The 9,848-nt window shown below is 42.8% G+C and overlaps 1 long non-coding RNA gene across 1 annotated transcript; it reads left to right on the forward strand.

Annotated features, from left to right (window-relative positions):
* The first annotated feature begins 216 nt into the window (after positions 1-216).
* LOC146758108 (uncharacterized) lies at positions 217-2,930 on the forward strand. The gene is made up of 3 exons (XR_014935124.1): positions 217-301; positions 1,788-1,906; positions 2,470-2,930. It is a non-coding gene; the product is annotated as an uncharacterized LOC146758108 (long non-coding RNA).
* Positions 2,931-9,848: the final 6,918 nt, after the last annotated feature.

A 9,848-nucleotide genomic window follows, 5' to 3' on the forward strand; every position in this document is an offset into this window, starting at 1 on the left:
TCGTTTCAGTTGTCACTTCAGTTTGGTCATTCACTCCTTTCCTTGAGGGCGAGATCTCAGATGCGATTTTAATTTTGCCAGTGAAAACGTGCAAGGCTTTGGCTTGGTTGAACGAGGTGTACTCCCGCAGGGAACTCATCCCGATACTTCCATCACCCTCCCCTCATCCTGCCCCGCTCGGCCCTGGCTCCGCCCGGCTCCCCGGGCCGCGGCTGTGCGGAGGGCGGTGTGAGCGTGGAGCGCGTCCCGTGCCGAGCCGACAGCCGCCCCATGGCCATGCCGCCATGCTGCCCAACACTGGGTAAGGCAACCTGGGCTTTCCCCCTTCCTTCGGCGAGGCCGCGAGCTCCGAGCCACAGGAGCTGCCGGGGCAGAGCTGGGGCCGGGGCCGGGGCCGGGCGGAGGGACAGACACGTGCTCCGCAGCCCCTTGAGAGCGATGGGACGCGGGGTGGAGGCCACGGCCGGGCACGGTGGCCCCGGAGCGGCTGGGTCGGACCCGGAGTCCCGCTCGGTGCTGTTTGCTCACGGGCCGAGCTGTGTGCACATCCGGAGGGCAAAGTGCGGCTGTGGGTGTGCTGTGGAATCTGAATTGAGTGACTGCTGCGGCGTTATTTCTGCACTGCTAATGAACGGGGACATACGTTGACCTTATTCGTTCCCGTGTGTTGCAAGCAGTAGTCATGAGATCCTGTACGAGTGCAGAAAGCGCCCACGGTGCAGCCTGTGGGCTGCCCTGGTTGCGGCCGTGCCTGCTGCAAAAGGAGCCCACCTGCATGATTCTAACTCCCTGAACCTGTCCAGTTAACATTTCTCTTACCCCTTAGGCTGTTCAACCATCCAGACTATTATGTATTTACTTGGATACAAAAGTATTTTGAGAGATGGTAATGAAAGCCTTGCTAATGTGAATGGTGTCGGCTGTTATCACTTTGGCCTCAAATCCTTTCATTCTATCACAGAAGTCAATCAGGTTCACCAGGCTTGATTTTACCTACTGAGATTGATGATGCATTGGAACATGCTGCCCAGGGAAGTGCTGAAGTCACCATCCCTGGTGATGTTCAGGAAGGGTTTAGATGTGGCACTGAAGGACATGGTTTAGTGGCCATAGTGGGGATGGGTTGAAGGTTGGACTATATTGTCTTTTCCAACCTTCCAAGTTCTAAGATTACCTCTCATCTATGGCTAGTTTCTCATGTCCTGGTAAACCATGTTCCTAAGCAAGGCACTACCAGTGTCTGCTCTCACTGAATCACCCATGCCACTCAGCAACGCCTTTCCCTTGTTCATGCTCTTCCTACCCACATTATAGCAGATAAACAAGTTGCCACTGGCTTCCCTTGCAAGTCTCAGCTGCAGGTGAACTTTGGTTCTCCTCACACTGTGCTGATATGCTCATGCAATATTCCCAGTTCCTTTTTATCTCACTGGTGCTTCCACTCTGTGTGACACCTTTGTACACAGGGGCTCAGTCACAAGTCGTTTGCACAGCTGTGTCAGCCTGCTGGTTGGTTGGACAGACTTGTGGGGATTTATTGGGTTAAATGCAGTTACTTGCAAACTGAGTTTTACTGTGAAAGCCTTAAGGAAAATCATGGTCATTTTTGAAAATCTGATTTTTGGCTCTTGTCTTTGGCACCCTGCATTGGGATTGTGATCCTGGACTTTGCCTTTACAGCGTGTTGAGCTACTCGTCCTCTGTGTTCAGAGGGCCAAAAGAATTAAATTACAGAGAGCTGCACTGAGTATCAAAACGTTAGAATTGGTTGGTTTTGTTGTTTTTAGAAGTCACTCCTTTTCTGCTTTTGGAGAATGCAGCAGTTCTGTTGTGGGCAGCCTTGGATTATTGTACAAAAAGTCTTCAGTGGTGGTGAAAGGCTTATATTTCCAAGAAGGTTCTGCAGGTAAGAGTTAAGAGTTTTTCATAGGATTTCTTAATACTACACCATGTTTTCTATTCCCAATAGAGATAGGAAGGCAAAATCTTTTTTTCTCTATGCTTCCACATTTGATTTGATAGCGATAAAGCTCATTGCTGTCTTTTTAAATAGAAATTATCTTTGAGGAGTGAAGGAGGCCCCAATTGCGTCTTTGGGCTAGAACATATGTTGCTCATCTTAAACCTGTGCATTATCTTTTAAACTTCAACACTTGGAACATGGTTAAACTCCTCTTGCAAGTCCATGTTCCTTCTCTGCAACATCCCATTCTCAGAGTATACAAAAAGGATTTACAACATGCTTTTTTCCTTTTTTTTTTCGCTCCCCAATTCAATACTCATGTAAAAGGGTCAGTTTGTATCTGAAGGGGGTGGTAGGAGCTGGGAGAGTTTCTGTACTCTAGGAAGATGATGCTTTGACCCCAGAAAGTTGATTTTTCCGTGACTTACATCCTTCAAAAGTAAAATTCTATGTGTAGACTAAATATGTATCCTACTAAATATGGGATTTTTGTGTGCTTTTTGTAGCCTACACAATTTGTAAATATGGCATGTCCATGTGTGTCTTGGGAATGGCAGAAGAATTTAAAGGAGAAGTTGCTGTCAATGCTTTATGGCCTAAAACAGGTGATTATTTTGAATTGTTGTGTTTTGTCCTATACAGGTGGTCTTATTTAGGACTGATTCAGAACACCGAGCACTTCTGTGTATTTTTTTGTGATCAAAGATGTTGTGTGGGTATTGGCTTTCTTTCCTAGTTCTCACTGTTGCCTTCCTGTTTTCACTTAAACTTGCCTTCAGCCTGAGCACATTCTGCTTTTTCTCCTGTCTTGTCACTGCTCCTTTCAACATGACTCAAACTTTGGTTTGCACACCATCCCTGAGTAGTATTGGACATTTATGTCAATATTTAGAATCCCCAGCTAGTTAGATTGCCAGGAAATAGATGAAGCTGACAAGATATGTACCTCTGTAGATGTAAAAAAAAAAAAAAGTTTTGGCTGAGTGGGAAATCAATTGCTTTTTCACACAACCATCCAACACTTCTTGCAAGTCACAGCACACTGAAGGGCCGCATAGCAGAAAAATAACTTGGTGTGCCCATCTTATACTAGCTCCAGTTTATTGTCCATGGGTCAGTGAGGACCAGGGCTGCTGTTGAAGGTTTGGTAGCTGCTGAACAAAGAGACCAGTGTCTTGAAAGCATTAGAAGCAGCAAGTGAGCTTTCAAAATTTGTATGTATCGGTGTTTCCTTGATGAAAACTGTTCATGTTCTGAAGTATAAAAGTTTGTAATGTTCAGTCTAGGAAGAAAAATGTTGTTTTGAAAGGTTTATCTGCCAAAACAAAAGTTAACTACTTTAGAGAGTGAGAGAGGTGACTTCTGTAGAATCTACATTACAATTACAAAGTTTTTAATTTAAAGAACATCATATATATGTGATCAGCTTCAATGCTGGAGATTAACACTGTGCTAGTATGGTTCTATTGGTTCATCCAGCTCCTTGAAACAAGAAAATATGCTGATAGTGAGATGTTACGAGCTCTCGATTTAACTAAATGTGAAAGAGGTAGCCTGCCAAATGTAAGAGTGTGAATGAGTAGTAGAGGTACTGCAGGGTCAAAGTGGAAGATGCGGTATGTATGAATTAATGGAAAACCAGCAGCACTTTGTATGAAATAGATGGAAGGATGTGCAGATTGCAGGACAGTAGATGGTTTTTCATATCAGTCTTTGCCCATAGTTTTGCTATATTTAGAACAATAATAATTGGCTGTAATGTGAAAGTAGAGGAGCATAAGCCAGGAAAAGTTTGAGTTTGTGCTATTGGGTTTCTCATCTTTAACTTAGAGTCACTTTGTTATCTCACAAGTTATTGTGGGGCTAAAATTGAGATTTTCAGTATGGTAATGGCTGCAGAAAATGTTAATTGCTGATGCACATTCACTTTGAGAAAGATAGTTGTCCTGTTAGTTTTTCATGTCCTGAATAAAGCCAGAGGAAGTCTTTGTGTGGAAAGTATTGATAGAAGCATTGAATAATATGAATATTACAAGGAGTTCTTCCCTTTATTCCTCTTTTGGTTCCTTTAATACTTTTCAAGTAAGGGAATCTTTACACTTTGAGGATTGTTTGCTGGTTGACCATTCTTCGCTGGTTGATGGTATTTCACAGTTTAGTCTTCTCATGATTTACTTTCATGTGAGAGGAGAATAAAGTTTATGCATTTGCCAAAGAGATGAGTATGTGATGTCATTAGTGTTAAACTTGTAATTTCCTGTCCTCTGAATTTTCCAGCCATACATACAGCTGCTATGGATATGCTGGGAGGATCCGGAATAGAGAAGCAGTGCAGAAAAACTGACATAATTGCAGATGCTGCATATTGCATTTTAACAAAGCCGAAAACTTTCACTGGAAACTTCATTATTGATGAAGTTCTACTGAGAGAAGAAGGCGTTAAGGATTTTGATGTCTATGCAATTGCACCAGGTAAAAGAGATCTTTAAAATGAGAAGTTTGCAAAGGAAGGAAGGCCATATGGGGAATATGGATATATTCCTTTGACTCAGTCAAAAGATGCTTTGCCTCACGTTTGAGAATGTGGATTCTGGGAAAGCACATAATAGTCCACTGAGGCTCTAATAATCAATGCCTATATAAATATATATATATATATATATTTTAAACCCATTAGCGAAATGAAAATAGACCTGCACCACAAGCGCATGTATTACTATTTACCAAATAGTGAGATAGTGTTTCTTCATCTTCAGATGTTTCTGACTGAATTTGTAAGAGGCTTCTGGGTCTGATTTTAAATGTACCAGAACCTAAACATGTCACCTCGTCTTCTTTCAACCTGTAGTTCATTTACTGGTAAATTGAGGTGCTGTTGCCTTCAGAATGGATTCCTGTTTGTGCTGTTCACCCTTACTTGGGCTTACTGTTATTGTTCAACTCCCCTTTAGGTCACCCCCTGATGCCTGACTTCTTCTTGGATGCTGAAACTGACATGACAGCCACATAATCAGAAGGCCGTGGAAGGGCAACCTCTGCATGTACATGTCGATTATTTGTGATGATAATGAATGCCTCCTCTATTTCAAGTTACTTTTGGACTACATTCAAGCTATGTGGCAAAATCTCTTGTATTTGGGCTGTTTGATTTATGGAAGTGACTTTAGAGTCTGCAACTTTCACAGTTCATAATCAGCACCTTGTTTTGAACAACCTTTTTGCTTTTTACCACCAGAGTTAAGCGGTATGAAGATTATGAGTAAATATTGCTGTAAAAAAATCACAAGCAATCAGCATATTTTGCAGGAGTGTTACATCTTTCTTGCAGTGTGAGAACTTGAGAAGCTTCTATTCCTACATGAAGTTCTCACAGTCGTACATGATGTGAATGTCTACAAGATGAAATAGAGAAGTTGTTTTTTTACAAAAGCATCAGGTTCACTTTTTCAGAATAGTGATGTTTCTACTGGAGGGCAAATAGGAATACTGAATATGTTTTATAGGAGTGCCAAAACAAATATAGGAAAGAAAGAGGCTAAGTTTGAAAAGAGCCCAGTTCCCTTGAAAATACTATTTGTGAGTGCGCACTTAGACTTTTCTGCCAGGAACTGATACTGCCAACTGCCCAGATCTCCAACACAGTAGCAATTCACTGAGTAGAATAATTATTTCCTGATACACTGACCTTCTGCATGGCTTTTAGGGGCTGCTAAGCATTACATGCCTTATAAATTGCAAATGCTCTTTCTTAATGTTAAATGAGCACATTCACTGCAGTGTAGAAAGTTGCTGATTAAAGTAGTGAATTGATTCACACCTGAGAAGCTTTTGCAGAAGAACTGCTGAAAACATATATATTCTTAGAAAGATAAGTGAGATAGAGCGTTCCAGCATTTTACAGAGAATCCATCTGTTTCTTTTAGGTGCTTCACAGGCATCAGGTGGAGCCAAGCTTAATAAAGAATCAGCTTCAGCGGGGCCTGTTGCAGAAACATTCAGAGTTATTCAGGGAGAACTCAATAAAGAAATAGTGAAATCCACGCAGGGCGTCTTTCAGTTTGAATTGTCAGGTAAGACCATCACTTGTAAAATTCTCAAATGCTCACTTTTCTAGCAAGAGTCAGTCTGTATTTTCACATGTAAATACTTGTCTTTTATAACTGGTCTAGGAACAGGGACATCTTTGGGTGTGCTCTATAAGATGCTGCCTTTCAGAGCCAACTTCAGCACATGTGGGATTTACCCTGCTGCTGTTGTCACAGGGAGATGCTTTCTGCATCAGCAGCATGTGCTGCTCTTTTGGGGACTGTGGTGTGTTTTCCTGGTGTTTCATTTCTGCTGTGTCACCCTGCTGGCCGTGCTGCACAGGGTCAGCATGGTAGTTCTGTTCCAAACCCCTGCTGCCTCCAGCTCCACCAGCAGCCACTGCCTTGTCCCCTGACACTGTGGCACTGTGGGGCATCTGCTGGGGCTGACCTTGTCTGCACAGAGAGCGCGGGGCAGCTTCTGGCACAGCACCTCCAGCACGTCTAGCACGAAGATGGGAGAGAAAAGCAGGCGGGGGTAGCAAAGGGCAGGGCACATCAGTCCTTGTGGTGCTGCCACAGGTTCTCCCTGTTCCACTCAGGTGATGAAGGAGGCACTTGGTACCTTGACCTGAAAACCAGCAGTGGGAGTGCTGGGTTTGGGAAGCCTCCTGCAGCAGCTGATGTTGTGATGAGCATGTCGAGTGGCGACTTTGTGAAGATGTTCACTGGTGAGTAACAAACGGGTTTGGCAGAACTGAGGCAGCTACTGGTGGCAGGAAACATCTTGCTGATGGATGAGCTGACAGGCTCACCTCTCTTTGTGGTCTTGGAATTGGATGAGCTGTAGCTGGAAGTGCATGGCCTTTAAATTCCCTTCCAACATAAGTCACTCTGTGAGTCCATGATTTTATAATAAAAATATCTACTGCTTTGTTCAGTAGCTATTGAACTTTTCAGAGCGTAGCTTCAGAAAGCATCCAGTCAATCTGTTGAACCTCTTTTCTGATGCTTTTACAGTAGAACTTGGTAGCAAAGTAACTACTATATGATATCGCAATCTCCAGTTCCTTTCCTTTTCCTGACGATTCTGTGTCTTCTTTTTAGGTAAACTAAAGCCAACCATGGCCTTCATGTCAGGAAAATTAAGGATTAAAGGTAACATGGCACTAGCATTGAAGCTAGAGAAGATGCTGACACAGTTTAATGCTAAACTGTGAGGGAGATGCTGTACCAGCAGAACATCCAGCCTTTCTTTTATAATAGCAATGCTACATTTTAAAACGATAATCTACTTTTTTCTCTTTTTTTTGTGTGTATAACAACTGTGGATAAAATGCTGATCTGTTAGAGAAGATCTAATTTAGTTTTATTAAGACTGAAAGGTGTTTGTGATTAAACAATTCCTTCTTGAGAATACTTCTATTATGTAACTGGTGTTTTCCTTTCTTACACTCCTTTGGAGCAATGCAACACACCTGAAGTGGGTTTTCTTTTACATATTTGCTTGCATGCGTGCATGTCCCATAAGAAGTCTGGGAGGAGCAAATATCACCTTGCAGATCTTCACACAAACACACCCCCAGCCCAGACTGCCACAAACAAGGTAATCCCTCCCACAGCACCTGCGTGCAGCACCAGAAGGTTTAAACTACAACATGTTTACAGGCACATCACCTTCCCTCTTTAGCATGGAAAGAATGGAAACTCATGAGAAAAAGCACAAATGCTCTCTAAGTGGACAAGAGCACAGATCCTCCTCCTGGTTCAAGAGCACGTGCAAAGCCAGAGGTAGCAACCTCACAGTGTTGCCAACAGAACTGCTCAAAATGTAGGGCATTTTACTCCTAAGTATGTAGAGAATATTTCAAGACTTAGAATTTATTTTCTAACTCGTGCAATGGTCAAATAGTTTATAGTCTTCAAAGCCTGTGCTCAAACAAAATTATTTGTGCTGTAAAGGTTCCATCCCTGTTGAATTCTGGTAATAATACAGAGAATGTTGAATTCACTTATGCACTCTGCAGTCCCAGCGCCATGAAAAACATGAACGAACTTTCCTTTTGAGGTGACAGCTTGCCTGTGGCTGTGTGGTTGTTCCCACACTTGGCTACATTATGCAATACTGTATGTGTAATGCTGGTTGCAGCAGTGCAATCAGGAAGTATGCCTTAGGATTGCCAGGGCTGTTACATCTGGAAGGAGATGTAAGCAGATGTGGCTTGTTCTCATCTAGATAGGATGAAGAGTATTGAGGGGATAGTGCAAGAAAAAGAATCTTTCAAAAGCAGTCAAACAAGTGCTTTGCTGCATGACCTGAAAGGGTGATGGTACCAGATTGTCTTGGTGTGAGCACATGGTAAGATTTTTGTGTTAATAACTAAAGACCGTTAGATACGCTGCTGTTCTCTGAGCTGAATAAACATCAGCTGGCGGTACCTCATGTATGAGCAGAGGATGGGTGAGAAGGTGGTGTGTTTGGAAACTGGGGGTGGCTGGGATCTAGAAGATGCAGAGTGAGCTGACAAAAGGTAAAGGTTGAAAACAAAATGGGAAAAGAGTTTTGCCAGTTCCTCAGCCGGTGACCCTCCTGAGAACTGAGAGTGGGGAAAAATTAATCAGATGAAATTCCAGCTCCCTCCCTTGAAGACTGACAAAGATTTTAGAGGCACATGTTCATGTTGGACTACACCTCTTTTCCCCTATGAATAAAAAACCTTGCTGCCTCAAAAAACAGGGCACCTTACCCTTCTTTGATCCAGTCTTGCTCAGATCTGGAGGAGCTGGAGAGAGCTGCAGCATAAGTATTCACATATAGTAGTACTGTTAAGTACAACCTGTAGGTGACAGCAGGGCAGCAGCACCTCCAGTGCTGTGGGCTGCTCATGGGTGTGTTGCTCAATTCTATGCAGCTGGGAGCTGCTTGCAAAATGCTGAATGTGCTGTGACCAGCACAGTGCAGAGCTTTTACTCTATCTCACTTTCTGCCTTCCCTCGGAATAATGCACCTACTCTATCACAATTGCATTTGTGTCAAAATGAATATTTGAAACCCTGTTCTTTTGGTTACTCAGCTGATCTCCATTCCCTTGTTAGTAGTCCTGTGTTTTTTTATGGCTTGCACCATCATTAGTCATCTGCCTGTGCTATAAGATTCTCCTTTATCTCTCGTTTGCCTACGCCATATTCAAGCATTTCCAGGAAAAGCTCAGGGTATTGAAATATCCTTGAGTGGTCTAAGTATTCTTTCAGAATATAGGAGGAAGGAATGTGCTTTAAGCACCCGCATCTAAGTAGCTTCTGCTACACTCATAAATTAGATCTAATCCAACACCTGTGAATAACAGATCCCCTCTGCTTTATAGTTTAGCTGTTCTTTTGGAAACCTTAATTGTGAGTATTGTGTGAGAAACAATTGATGCAATTACATTTGCTGGAAAGAATAACGACTGTCACTTCCTTTGGAACAAGAGGAAGTACACCATTTTGTGCTTTTTCTGTCTAATACTACAGCACATGTGAGATAAGTAGTGACTAGATCTAAGGGGAGACATGTAATATGTTCTCTCCACAAATAATTCAGCTTCAGCAGATCCACTGCAGTTACATTTTCTAAGGTACCTCAAACGAGATCAAGGCTTGGCTTTTCAAAAGATGCGTTTGCATGTGGGAGGGAACCTCTGCATGTTGTGCAATGAGCTGCAGCCTCTCTTCAGCCCCTAAATTAATGAAGATCCGTGTAAGTATGTTCAGCACACAATCAAAGTGCTGCCAAAACAGTCCCATTTAATGCAATTATCAGCTACTTTGCACTGTCCGTGCTTTCCCTTTGTTGGCACCTACAACACAATGCTGTCACA

The sequence above is a fragment of the Coturnix japonica genome, chromosome 17 (assembly GCF_054131305.1).
Source record: "Coturnix japonica strain WE chromosome 17, WE-NBRP24, whole genome shotgun sequence".
Lineage (NCBI taxonomy): Eukaryota > Metazoa > Chordata > Aves > Galliformes > Phasianidae > Coturnix > Coturnix japonica.